This window comes from Ursus americanus, chromosome 33, assembly GCF_024610735.1.
Source record: "Ursus americanus isolate L20-20 chromosome 33, mUrsAme1.1.p, whole genome shotgun sequence".
Taxonomy (NCBI): Eukaryota; Metazoa; Chordata; class Mammalia; order Carnivora; family Ursidae; genus Ursus; species Ursus americanus.
In genome coordinates this window covers 32,377,948-32,392,953 of record NC_142159.1, presented here as the reverse complement: position 1 = coordinate 32,392,953, position 15,006 = coordinate 32,377,948, and the positions used below count along the sequence as shown (strand labels likewise).

The 15,006-nt window shown below is 38.6% G+C and overlaps 1 long non-coding RNA gene across 4 annotated transcripts in view; it reads right to left on the bottom strand.

Moving 5' to 3' along the window:
- LOC123777810 (uncharacterized) overlaps positions 1-15,006 on the bottom strand; it is a 45,554-nt gene that overhangs the window by 12,741 nt on the left and 17,807 nt on the right. For all 4 annotated transcript variants that reach the window (XR_015722720.1, XR_015722718.1, XR_006775728.2 and 1 more), the window contains one exon: positions 12,827-13,296. This is a non-coding gene — a long non-coding RNA (uncharacterized LOC123777810). The remainder of the gene's footprint in view (positions 1-12,826; positions 13,297-15,006) is intronic.

Genomic DNA, 15,006 nt, shown 5'->3' with positions numbered 1-15,006 from the left:
GGGCACTGTCTTTACAGAGCTCCACACAAGAGGCAGGGCAGGAGCTGAACGATGGGATCCCCTGCCCCACCTCCTTGAAGGACAGGAAGGAGTCCCCTACTGCCAACAAAGTCCAGCGCTGGCTCAGGGTGAGTGGAGGTGCCAGAGGGACCCAGCACCCAGGGCACCGATGCGGCACAAAGGGACCCAGATCCCAGAAACCAGCCTCTGGGCTCCTCGGGGCTCCCTCCTAGACTCCTGCTCCCATGTGAACCTGGATCCCCATCTCCTCCCCAAACCTGCCCTCAGGGTCCTGCCAACGGCCTTCGCCCTATGCACAGTCCCTATCCACATATCTGTACGAATATCAAAAAAGCCACCTTAAACCACCTCTCATCCCTTGCTCGAGATCCTGCTGAGCTGGGAGACTTTTCCCCAAAGGGGCCTGGGGCTCATGGTACTATGCCTATTGCTCTGCCCTTTGGTTGTGAAGGAACCCATCCCTGGGGCCCCTCCAGGGTCCGGAGCAGGCGCCTCCTTGTGCTGCACAACATTCCAGAAGGCCCATCCGTTACCGCAGCCACTGAGCCCTTCACAGAGGCAGGACGTTCATGTGATTCCCTTCTGTTGCCAACTCACAGCACTGCACGGAACATCCTACGTGCCCTAAAATCCCAAGCACCCCCACCCATGAAACAGTCTCTGTGTTCTCAAGCCTGACATACATCGTCAGAAATCACAGGGACGATGCCGTTAGTGCAGGGAGCGGCTGTCAATACTCAGCTAACGATCTGACCTGAGATACCGACGTCCATTCACACACCCCCCCACCTCACATCCCCGTATTGTTGCCATTCTCCTTTTTCCCTAAAGAGATTGCACGAGTTATGTTTTTGAGAGACAGACAGAGATAGAGACAGAGACAGAGACAGAGACGGAGACGGGGGTTGGAGACACAGAGGGAGAGACAGGATCCTCAAGCAGACCCTGCCCTAAGTGCAAAGCCTGACGACGGACTCGATCTCAGGACGCGCGCATCAGGAGCTCAGCCGAAACCAAGAGGCGGACCCTGAGCCCACGGAAAAAGCCAGGCACCTTGCTCCTTTTGTCTACTGTGGGCCCTCCTGTCCCACCTCTTTGCCTACGTCACCAAGAGCCTGGGGGTTTGCTCTGGGCTCCAACCCCCAACCCTCCTGGTGACCGCAGTGAAGACCGCATGTCTCCCCTGTCCCACCTCAGGCTAGAAAGGCCTCAACCGTGAAGAGCAATGGGACCTGCGTGGTGCGGCCCCAACGGGCAGAGCTGCTGAAGAAGTGAGTAGAACACCTGCTGCCCGCCTTCCTAGACGGAGACCTCAGCTACGTCTCCATGTTCCTGGCCACATACAGAGCTTATGCTACCACCCAGGAGATGCTGGACCAGCTGTTGACAAGGTGAGCACCCTGCCCCTCCACAGCCCAGTGGGATTTGCCCACCTCCTGCCTGGGAGTCTGGGGAATGCCACCCAACTTCGCAGAGCCTCAGTGGGCTCCTCGGACTGGGGCAGAGTTATTACAGGGACATTTAAGTTATTTCCAAATAAATCTTGCACAGACGTCATTTAGATAGCACATATGTCACTGGATAAATTCCTAGAAGGGGAATTATTAAGCAAAATGAATTATACATTTCAATTTTGAGAAATATTTCCAAACTTCCTATTGTATTGTATTAATTTATATTTCCACCAGCAACGCATGAGAATGCATGCTTTCCTGACACTCCATTGACACATTGTGTCAGTAATTTTTTTTTAACTATAGGAATAGGATAGGTATGTTACATAGCTGAGTTTCAATTTGTATAAGTGAGGATGAGATTTTTCCCCACATACATGTCATCTTCCCAATCCTTCATTGGACATTGGTCTTTTCCCAACTGATTCACATGGATGCTGGACATGTTAGGAATATGAATTCCTTAACTGTTAAAGGAATTATAATTTTTTCCAGTTTTATCTTTTGTTTGTAGAATTTTATATGCAGTTTTACCTTAATGTAATTAAACACAGCTATTTATATATTTGTGAGCTTTTTGTCATTTTAAAAAAGCTTTCTCCAATCCAACACCATAGCATTTAAGTTGAGCTTTGCCTTGATAAGTTAACTAGTGGTATGTTTTATATAAAATGTATCATGCAGATGAATGAATTATCCTATTGGAAAAAAATATCTCCTATTTAAATTTTGGAGTTTGAGATAGTCAACATTTTGCTTTTTGCATGGTTAATATTCAAATGCACAGGCATTGGAAAACAGGCCTAATTGTTTCTAAAGCTATTTCTGGTTCTAAATGATAAACCACATCTTTGACACAAACAAGGATACTTTGTTCTCATTTCTAGTAGAAACTGACGGCCTCCAAGTCATCTAGTAGTTACCCTAAAGGATCCAACTATAATTAAGATGTAGAAGATGTAGTTTACATCCCTTTGACCAGAATTAGAATTGTATTTGTCAAAATATTTTTCTTATGTTTATTCTAGCTGAAACTAGAAGCTACTTCTCATGAAGTAGATGGCGTAAAAGCATTTGTGGTTTTGTATCTTTACTGAGATTTTACAGTTTTCTGGTGATATTTCTATCTGTGGACTCAAAGCCTCGTAATTAATCATATATGTTGAAAACCCCTTACGTATGTTCTTCATGACATGAAACTGTATTTTTTGAGTGACATTTTAAATGGGAGTATCTACACATAAACCTATATGCTCTTTTTATATTGATATATACATTTAGTCCAAAAAGTATACAAGAAATATCCAACAGTAATATTTTGAAGGGATATTCTATAGATTCATGGCTTTGTTCTTTTGTGAGAAAATATTTTCCCTTTTTAAAAAAGAAAACTATACTCACATTTCTCGGTAAGGCAACTCTGTGTAGTTAAATCAGAGAAAGAACATTTTGTAAGGTTTAGAGAACTCTTTCAGGAGAGACTACAAAGTAGTCTTGCAGTTAGTATATGTGAGTTAGTATAAGTGAAGTAATTATCTCAAGTCCAAGGACTTCATGTGAATCTCCAGAGCAAGTCAAAGCATACCAAGAATTCTCAACATAAAAGAGAGGAGTTGGGTTTGTACATGAATAAGATAATCAGATTTTAAAATTCCAATATAGTTATCCAAACAGTCCGCCCATACCAATTGTAAATTGTATTCACTTACTTAAAATGTGTAATTCTACCCAAAAGTTCATTTGTCCCTATAATTTACTTAAATGATGTACTTTTAACCGAGATTTCAATTTCATCGATGTCCCTATAATAATGTGGAAAGTAAAATGGAAAATTCAAACATTTATCCCACATGGAGCAATATGGAAGACCCTAAATAAGAGACTTCAAATAAATACCTTTTTATACAATGAATTGCTTTGAATGAAACAAATTTCCAGTGTTAGTGACATATAAATGGAGATGCAGGAAAATCTTGTCCTTTACTTCTATTTTTATTATTACATACAGAGATAAGATTTTAAACAACAGAAGGAATAAAATCAAATATTTCAGAAAAAATAGGAAGTTTTGAGGAGTAATTGTATATGGCATTGTTTATCCATGAGTATGATCTGGTAGGTCTTTCAACCCAGGTGGGAAAAGCAGGAGAGCAGCCCTGTGGGTGGGAGTGTGGGGTAGACTGGGTGGGTGATTGGCACCTACCACTCCCAGACATATCTTGTGCAGGACTTAATACTGTACGTGTGATGGAACTTCACTTTAACATTCCATAGCAGAGTGTAGCTTTGACATAAAGGGACTCTACTTTCGATCCACAGCGAGATGGTTAATTGCAAGTACAGAAGAACCCTATTAGGCAGTACTTCCTTAGACGATGACTACAGAGTAGTTTACCTGCCTCTTGGCCACAACTTTTGTAAGCGAAAGGCCGCCTAACTCCCTAAAGTTGGCTAGTATCCACTGCTTGCTTCTAAGCCAGTGCATTTCTTCTGCTCAATTTCCCAATTAAATCTGATCTTTCTTTGGGATCAAGTAAGTGAGCTGTAAGTAATAAATAAAAATACTAGCTAGAAAACAGGTGGATAGGTAGTGAAGGTAAGAGTTTACCTAGAAGGAATAGAAAGAAAATACAAACATATTAAGAGTCTCTAAAAAGTTAATACACATTGAATGTGAATGTAACTACTCATTTTTTTTTAAACTGTGACTCTGTCTAAAATAAAAGAGATGCTTTTCTGTGTGACTTTGGGATAATTATCTTTTATTAAAAAAAAATCAAAATCTGTCCGTGCGTTCCCAAGAACACGTACTTTGGCAATTAAATGCAGCAGTAGAGCTATCAGAATGGGAAGTATTTTAGCAATTATTAGTTCATAAAATAACCTTGATTTCTTTTTGAGTCAAGTTCATATGTTTTCTTTAAGTGGGATATGCATGGAGCACTTTACTGTGGTTTACAAAAAAACTATTTCGTATGGGAATCTGATCGCCATCAAAGCATTAAATCCTAGTCAATCACTAAAACCACTAGATCTCAATCACGACATCACCTTTTAGGTTTACAGTTCTTCCTCCTATGTTGGAGGTTCTCAGAATAACAAAGGTTTTCAACTAGATCCAGGAGAACTATGGAGGTCCTCATGTCAGACAGGTAGGTAGCAGAATTTCAAAAATCACATTTGGACAGTCAGGTGCTTTTCTCAGTTTGCTACGTAAATTTGCCACAGCCTAACAAGTCTACCATTTTACGTTGCAACCATGTAAGTTATATACTATTTTCCAAACTGAACTTTTAAGAGTAAAAGGGACACTGATAATAAGGATACCGGGAAAACAAACATAATCTGGGCCTATTTCAGGCTAACTGGAACTTAATGGCCACCTTACCAGGGAAGTGTTAGGGTCCTTTGTCTGCTTCTATTTCAAGAATGCAAATATTGACTTTGGTATTTATATTGATTAAAGCAGGAAAAACATTACATCTCAATTTCTTTTGATGAAACGTGGATACACCATTTAGAATGATGGCTCACCCTTTCACATCCTATGATCTACCAATCTTGTTACCACTTTTTAAAGCTGGTTCTTACAGAGAAAACCCAAAACACCGCTTGTTTTAATATTGTAAATAAAAGACCTGAAACAGGGTAACAGGATCTCTGAAAAGCCAGGCCTTAAAAGGCATAAAATTGCAAGTCATTGTAATGTTGATCTTTATCCCCAAGATGATTTTGATGATGATAAGGTTTGTTATCATTCCTTGGATGGGTGCTGTATGCCAGGTGTTTTGCTAGGTGCTTTTCATATATTAACTTTCCTCGCCTATCCAACATCACTCTCAATCTGTCCAGATTTGCTTTATTCTAAGAACAAGAAAAATCAGTCATAGATAAGTTTGACTGATTTGTTTAAAGAAGCCCAGCTAGTCACCCAATGGAAGCTTTTGTGTTCAAACTGGGATACAATTCCAATCCCCACGCTCTTCTTGAATAAGCTACAATACCTTTATGTCATCTTTGTTAGGAATTTTAGGATTCCTCCTGACATAGTACTGTGGTCAGCCTTGTTCCCACTGCTGACTTTTACATTAAGGAATTAGTGGAGACATTTGAGGCCATCAGGAAACAGAACATGATGTACATTTGCCAATGTGTAAAGAAGGAAAATGTCCATATTACTAGCAAAATAATAAAAGCCATGTGTACCTAATCCACAGCAAATAATATTGACCGGAGACAATAAACCGTGGGAACTGACGTGGGATTGGAAGATAAGAAATTCTTAGTAACTGCTTTGTCAACGCCAAATTCCCCACGAACTCCTCTTTGCAGCCCAGTCATAAGGGGCTCCTCTACCCTGCCACCTACCAGGCAGTCACATGAGGAGAGATGGGAGGTCTACCCAGTACACGTTCCACAGCAAGCACCAGAACACCTACGTGCTGGTAAATATTTGTTAATTGCAAGAAGGACCTAGAATTAACTAAATCAGGGCATCAGTCAAATGGATAGGAGTATTTCCCATCTGCAAAGCCTCTTTTTCCATTAAGTTAGTATTAATATATGACTATTATCATTTCCATCTCTCAAATCAGAAAACCAGGCACAGCAACGTTACTAATTAGATCACACCCTTTCTAAGTGATATTATCAATTAAAAGATCCAGGTATTTTAATTTGAGTAAGACTGTAGGCTTAAGTACTATGCCCCACTCTGCTTTTACTAAATTCTACAAATAAAAATTTAATTTGCAATACTGAAGAAAAATCATTAAAGTACAGATATGTTCGATTTTTAAAATGAAGTGCTTCTATTATTTCAATCCACATTATTATAAAGCTATATTTAAAAAAAATTATCTTCAAAATTTAACAAGGTTGCCCAAGGTCTACTCCTTAAATGATCTGAGCTAATCATCCTGCTTGGCCACTCCCTGACATCTCATTTCAAGAAATAAAAGTTCTAGATGAAAACACATATTGAAAACATGCGCTGAAGTGGTGATTTGAAATCAGGCATATTTCACTTCATCAGCTACACGAAGTATCAGGGATTATGTGATGTTTCTACATACACCTTGTACTGATAGAAATAAAGTTGTATTTTTACCTATATTGTGATTTTACGAAAGGATCACTATTTATCTTCCTCTCTACTCTCAGCTTCATTCTAGCAACTAATACTAATTACAGGAAGGTTGAATCGCCATCACGTGTGATTAACTTCAATGGCGTCCCTTTCTCCTCCACTTCAGACATCCTCTCCTTTCATGGAGTTCTTCTCAAGGCCACTTAGGCCATCGGTGACACCTACAGAGAATACTAAAACCCAACTCATTATGAAAAGTAGTAGGGAGAGCCACTGTAGACAGGAGGCGGCATCTGGGGAAACCCAACAGTAACAACAAAGGTAGAGCTGGGGCAAGTGAAGATTGCAGCTGTGTCCCTACATCCCTTAGCGCTATGGGAAAGATGAAGTAGGAAATGCTTTAAAAAAAATTATACCGAATTTTAAAAAATTGTTTAACACTGTTTAATCCTGTTTAAAGCATACAAGAGAGTATCATTAAAAACTTCTCCAGAAACAGCTGTGTTTTGATGCTTTGCTACTTAGAAAAGTAACAATGGAAGATGTAGGGTTCGAAGGGTTTAGATTTCATGTGAGCATTCAGGGTAAAGAGAGCGGAGCACTGGGATAAGGCACAAAGAGAAGCTGGAGAGAGAGACAGCAAGAAGAAGGCGGACTTGGTATGCCATGCCAACCTTAGTGGGCTCAGCTACCACCCTGAAGGGCAGCTTCTGAGTCAGACGACAGGAGAAGAATGAGACACAGCTCAGTCCCTACAGATTCAGTGAGGACTTGGTCTCAGTTCTGAGATTCAGAGGTAAAACCAGTACTGCTGTGCTCTCCGTGGGTGGGTTCTGGCACTTGGCTAACAGCAGAAGAACTACTGCATAGGGGAGAGAGACAAGACTTGCCCCAGGGCTGTATATAGCCAAGGTGTACTTGAAAGTAAATCTGTCTTCATAAACCAGTAAGAAAAAACACCAACTTCACTCATAGTGGGCAAGTTAAAACTAGACTTATATGTTTTTATTTTCACATCTTGCTTTCTTTTATTTTTTAAAAGACTATTTGAGAGACAGAGAGAGAGTGAGCAGGAGAGGCAACGGGAGAGGGGGAGAAGCAGACTCTCCACCGAGCATGCAGCCTGATGTGGGGGCTCGATCCCAGGACTCAGAGAATGTGCCCGGAGCCAGTCAGATGCTTAACCAACTGCGGGGTGAGGTGCCCCTCACATCTTGCTTTAACGTCATTTTGTCTTGTAATGGAAATGTATATATGTTTTATCCATATCTGCCTTTATATTTAATAAACAGCTATTTTTATATAGGTAAAACACTTTGAATTTTAGTAAACTATGACCATATAAATGACGCTTTCTCAGAGCACTGCTTTTGTCCGTCAAGCAGCTACGTCATTTAGTGGAAACTAAGCCAAACTGTAGCCATAAGCACAAGCATGGTCCTCCAATATATATGCTCTTTGAATGCATATTAATCACATATTACACTCTCAAATGGCTACTTGGACCAAGCAGGTAATACATGAATGAAACGAGCCAAGATAAGAAAAATCATGATTGTTGAAATCTATGGTAAACTGATGTGTACTTGCCAAGGCTAAAAGGACTCGATTCCAGAAGATTTCTTCCCTGTAGAAAGTGAACTCCATGTTGGCAAATCCCACAATTTTCAAAAGCCAGGTTGCATGAAATTTCCCGATTTTTAAAAGTTATTCAATTAAAAAATACTACAGAGGTAAAAACAAAACAATATAACTCACAACAGTCATTGCAGTAGAAACACATCTGCTGAATGAATTTGGCTTACAGGCTGCCAGGTTATGACTTCTGATCAAATTTTTGAAATTATCTTTGGGAGGCTGGGGAGGGGAAGACTCAAGTTGAAAGGAGCCACATGTAGTTTTGCAGGAGAATTTGTAGACGTCAAAGTATGCACTCAGAACATTGCCCAAGGGAAAACGAAAACTAAAATAAGGCACATTAAGGTTAATACTCAAAGGAAGGAAAAGTCACTCCTTTGCTATCATGCAGACGTACACTCACACATGATTGCTGGCTGTAAGACCAAATCAGTCTGTGAGACTAAACCAGAAAAAGTAAAAAGAATATAAACAAGCAAAAATAAAAGAAATATAAAAATCTTTCAATTTCTTATAGACAAGGACTAGAAATCCAATGTCAATCAAAACAAACAAACAACCCCACCAAACAACTTCCCTAGGTATTACCTGGCAAACATGGGCATTAATCACAGTTTCACACTAAACTGCAGATTTTATAGCAGTATTTGCTGCAATAAAATTTGCTTAGTCTTAGCGCTAGTTGTAATTTATGTTTTGTTTAGATGAATTCATGAGTTCTCTGTACCTAAATTTAATTAATGAATGAAAATAAATAGTTTAGCTTATGTGCTTGCTTTGAAAAATAGATATAAATAAAAGGTAATAGTACATGGGTGATGGACACTGGGGAGGGTATGTGTTGTAATGAGCACTGGGTATTAAAAAAGACTGATGAATCACAGACTGTATCCCTGAAACAAATAATACATTACATGTTAATTAATTGAATTTAAATTAAAAATGTTTTAATAAAAAAATAAAATGTAATAGTACATTTAAAACCACATTATGCATGGTAAGTATGTCCTATCTACTGGTGAGTTGATTACTGGAGAACATAGCAGGTGCCAATGGGGAATGTAAATATAGTTATTGACCTACTGTGTCAGTGACAAGAGATTAGTCTTTTTTTCCAGGAGGTTGTAATTAGCCTTGCAGAAAATATTAATTCCATACCAAATTAGACTACACATTGTATTTCTGTCACTGAATATTTTCCTTGATGGTTGTCTGAGTAAAACAAATTGGACGTAGGTTGAAGGTATATCATTCAGGCACCTTCTTTCAAAAGTAATTAGGGTCTTACTCACTTGAAACCAGATAATTACATTTAATGTAATCTTAAAAGGGCCCCCAAGGATTGTTTTCCATTGGTAAATGAATGAGAAGTGGAACAAATTGACTTTCATGATCACTAAAGTTTAGAAGAACTAGGAAAAGAAAATAATGCTGAATCTAAAATTTAGTCTCATAAAACTAATAAAGGTAAAATACTTTTTTCCATTTATTCTCATGTAACCCCCAGGGGATTTTTGTCCAGTGAAAGTGGCACATGGAAGGATGTTCCACAAAGACTCATTCAGTGATCAGCTCAGCATGGTTCCACACTAGACCTCCAACCAAATGAGAGCTAGACACTCATCCCCTTGGCTTCAATTCATTTAGGAAAAAAAGCATATCTTTGGATAGCTCACTGGACTCCATGCTAGCACACCAGGATGATAAGACTTCATTCCTGACTCAACATACAGGTGGAGACCCATCACTGTCTGACCTAAACCAGGCCACCTGTAATTAGAAAATAAATTCACTACCAGCCCAAGAACTAGGTTAGTAGATACACAAAGATTTTAGGAGTAACATCATAAAATTAGAACAGAGGAGGTCTTGAAGGGAGAAAAAAGGGTTTGGTAATTATTAATGGGCAGAAATGCTAATAATGATTTAAAAAATTCAGCAATTTTCAGAAGAAATTTTTCCCCTATTTCAAGTATTTCTAGAAAATGAATCTAGATGCAGTTTTGAATAGGTTTGTATACCAGAAAAGTTATATTTGATTTCTCTTATTTTTCTATGTCCAGTATAAGAAAAAAATTGTACTAAATCACTGCAGGTACTGTCTAATTAAGTCATATTCAATAATATATTTTAGTCTTCGAATGTACCCTACTAAAAGTTAAAATACAATTTTTGAATCAAATAAAAGCTATTTTAAATTTCACTCTGCCAATTTCTAAAATGTATTCAGAAATTTATATGAAAATTATTTCAATGGCCACCGTGCTTAAATCTCTTTTATTTTAAAATATACATTTTCTTATTAAATCTATTTATTTGAATTTTAATTAACATTTGAATATGTTAATTTGTAAAGATACTTAAATATGCCAATGGTCCTATTTCCTTCCTGTGGGTGGGTATTTGAAACACATTTCTGTAAATTTAAAGGACCCTTTAAACTTTGAAAACATAGCTATTATTTTGTACTTTCAAAACTTGGTGTTGCCTATGACCCTTTTTAACTGAATGTCTTCTAAGCAGTAAGCCTGCCACAGTTCACCCATGTAATGGACACCCTGTGGATAAAATCATGATGCTTCATCTTCCTGACAGCATTCTCTTCTCTCCTGAGGGAACTTCTAATGGGATGACTCTGGTGTCTTGAATGTTTTTTCAATTTCCTTCATATGATACACAGCCTATTCTTATTATGCTGTTTTTTTTTTCTTTTGTAAAAATTCAGATCTAGAATTTGGCCTACTATAGTGTATTGCTTATAGGACTCTCTTTTCAGCAACTCTGAACAGATTATTGAGGTTTAATTGACATACAATTAACCACACATGTTGAAGAATACAATTTGATAAGTTCTGAGTATGTAAATAAACATATATTGGTCAAATTCTAAAAAGATATGTTGAAATATTTGTTTCTTCAGGATGTGACCTTATTTGGAAATAGGGTAACTGCAGATGTAATTAGTTAATATGAGGTCGTATTGGAATTCCAATATGACTAGTGTTTTTTGTTTTTTTTTTTTATGTTAGTCACCATACAGTACACCATTAGTTATTGATGTACTGTTCCATGATTCATTGTGTATCACGCCTGGTGCTCCATGCAATACCTGCCCTCCTTAATACCCATCACCGGGCTAACCCATCCCCCCACCCCTCTCCCCTCTGAAACCCTCAGATTGTTTCCCGGAATTCATAGTCTCTCATGGCTCGTCTCCCCTCTGATGTCCCCCCCCCCCTTCATTTTTCCCTTCCTTTAAGAAGTGGGAACTTCGGAAAAAGACACAGATGCAGGGAAGATGGCCATATGAAGATGGAGGCAGAGACTGCAGGGATGTTGCCCCAAAGCCAGAAACACCCAGGACTATTACAGACTGGAAGAAGCAAGGAAGGATCCTCCCGTAGACACCTCAGAGGAAGCATGACCCTGGAACACATTGAGTTTGGACTCCTAGTCTCCAGAACTGACGTCATAAAATTCTGTTACTTTAAGCCAACCAGTTTGTGGTAATTTATTATAGTAACCCTAGGAAACTAATAAAATTTGCAGTCAGGAAACTGACACCAAAAATAGCAAACAAATGCATCACCTCAAACAGTTACATGATCCCCTTGCCATTGACATCTCCCTAACACTCACCCCATCCCCGTGAAACCACTGAACATTTTTCTGTCATCCTAGATTGCATTTTCTACAATTTTACATATATTTTACATAAATTTATAAGAATTCTAGAATGATATGAAATATAGACATTTGGCATGCACTGGATTCTTTCAGCGTAATTATTCTGAGACTCATTCATGGTGTTGTTCATTCACGTGCACATTCACTTGTTGCTCCTTTGTGTTAACAAACAGTATTCCATTACATGACTTTACCACCATCAGTTCATTCACTCACCTGCTGACATACATTTAGATGGTTTACAAAATCCTGGCTATCCGAAATACACCAGCTATATACCTCATACGAGTGTACAAATATCTGTATGGAGTTACACTTTCACTTCCCTTGGGTAGAGAGACCCCTAACTGTGGAATCACTGGGTCACAAAGCAGGTAAATGTTTACACTGTAAAGGAACTACCAAACTGTCTTCCCAAGTGTATGAGAATTCCAGTTCCTCCACACCCTTGTCAACAGTCGGTATGTGTATTAATTGTGCTTGGTTATTTTCTGTATATTATGACGTTCTGACCTCTCTTGGGAGCCTTCAGACCTGGGAAAAGACTGCCCTTCCCGGAGCTAGAGGATTCCTGAAGATAACGACAACCTTCCCACAAGCACGTTTTCGCGTACACACCAAGCAGCGCACTGTCTGTGCCCCAACTACGTCTTACCCAGCTCTCCCTCCCACATCCGTAGGGTCGTGTCCCTTTCCTGGGGAGCACACATGCCAGGACCACAGCGGTGCCGGAAACCGTGGAGCGTACCGAAACCCGCGGACACGATGCCCTTTCCTATACCTAAGCCCCTCTGACAAAGCTTAATGCCTACAGGAGGCACCGGAAGAGACACAGCAGTACCCAGTAATAAAATAGCGTCATTATAGCAATATACGTTCACAAAAGCACACGAACGTGGTCCCCCTCTCCCCAAATCCCTTATTACACTGCACTCACCCTTGTGTCTATGACGTGCTACGAAACATCCACAGCAGGACAGGAAGTGGGACGAACGAGGCGGGCGCGCCATGTGATGCGGGGTGGGCAACCGACTATTCACGCTCCCACGGGAAGGAGGCGGAGAGACAGCTGCTCCCCGATGCAGGTGCGAGTGCGGAGCTGAAGATGCGGAGCCCAGTGCTTTCTCTGCCCTGAATGGGTTTCAGGCAACTAGAGACCACCTCTGTGGCCCCAGACGCACCAGAGTAATTCGAACCGGCTGAGCCTGAAGTGTTGACTCCTTCTTGCCTTGTCTTTCCTGGGGGAATTCCAAGGCGGCTCTGGCACAACTGCCTTCCTGGTTGGATTTACACTCTATTATTAAAGAAAGTCTTTCGTATTGATTTGTTTTTTCAAAAGACTTCCCTACTTCATTCATCTGTTCTGCCTCATCATTCCTTTTTGATAGGCATTGAGCATTCTCGCATCTGCAAGGATGAAAATACGGTAGCTATTTATGAGACCGCCATGAAACTGGAAAGGTTGAAAATCAGTTTTTGATACAGATTTCCATAAATAGTTTTATTATTATATTCCTAATCTCTAACTGCTGAATCCTAGATGAATCTCATACTTTGTTTTCTTGAAACAGAACATAATTTAAACTATTTTCGGTTTTTTTGGTTTTTGGGTTTTTTTTGTTTTGTTTTTTGTTTTTTTTTTGTAGCTGGTCTGTGATGTCTTTTAGCTTGAACGAAGTTTTGTTTAGAGAAAACATTTCTTCCTTTATCTATATAGTCACACAGATTATAGCTGTAAGGGTGGGGGAGGGGCATAGGAAGAGGGAGACAGAGAATCTCAAGCGGACTCCACGCTGAGCACAGACCTGTCATGGAGCTTGATCTCACAAGCTTCAAGTCATGATCTGAGCCCAGATGCCCCTCTTAGTAGATCTTATTAGGAGTGTATCAAATCTATTAGTCTATAATTTATAGAGAAATCAACTTTTGGCTGTTTAATACTTTTATTGACTATTTAGTGTTCCATAGATTTTTAAATTTTTATTTCTGCTCTTTATGTTTTTCTTCCATTTTCTTAGAATTAATTTGATATTATCTAACTCCTTTAGAATAATCATTTTTAGCCTTTCGTTTTTTGTATATATACATTTAATGTAATACCTTCTGTCTAAACAATTTTGCCTGCCTCTGCAGGCAATACTAGATTTTTAAAAAATTGTAATTCAGTTCAAAATATTGTCTGTGGATTATTTAGTAATATATAGCTTTACTGTATAACGCTTGATCTGTGGATTATTTAGTAATATATAGCTTTATTTTCAAATATAAGGACATATTCTAGTCATCTTTTATGACTGAATTCCAGTTTCACTACATTGGGGTCAAAGGACTTTCTGAATTATCTAGTACTTTAACATTTGTTGAGATTTTCTTTTTACTCCAGCCTATATAAAATTTTTTACAATACACTTTGATAAATGTTCATGTGAATGTCAAGAGAATCTGTGCATTCATCTATTTTGTTCTGCAGCACTTCTTATATATCAATTAGGTAAATATCTTAATAACTTCTACAGATCTTCTATGTGCTTATTGAATTTTTTTCCTGCTTGGACTTAGTTATGAGAAATGTGTGTTAAAATCTTCTTCATTGTGGATTTTTGCACTCCACCTTTTACTTTTGCCACTTTGTTCTGTATATATTTGGAACTTATATTGTTGGATGCACACAATTTTAGAATTATTTAATCTTCTTGGTAGATTGACCTTTTTCATTATGAAATGTTTTTCTTCTATTTATTTATTTTTTTGCTCTCTCTTTATTTCTAGTGATACTTCTTGCCTTAAAATATTCCCTATTTGACATTGGCATAACTACATAAGACTTCTTTTGGATACTGCTGAAATAACATATTTTTCCATTCTTTAGTTTTTTTAGCACTTTTACTCTTTTCTGTATTTATTTCTAGGAGTATTTTCCTTCTTCTTGAAGACTTCCTTTTAGTATCTATCTACTACTAGTGAATTCTCTTCACTATAATTTTGTGGACATGTCTTTATTTCACCTTTACTTTGAAGGATATTTTCAGTGGGCATAGAATTATATATTTTAAATTATTTTGTTTAAAATGATAATTGCCATTTTTTAAAAAAATTTCTATTAAGAATTCCACTGTC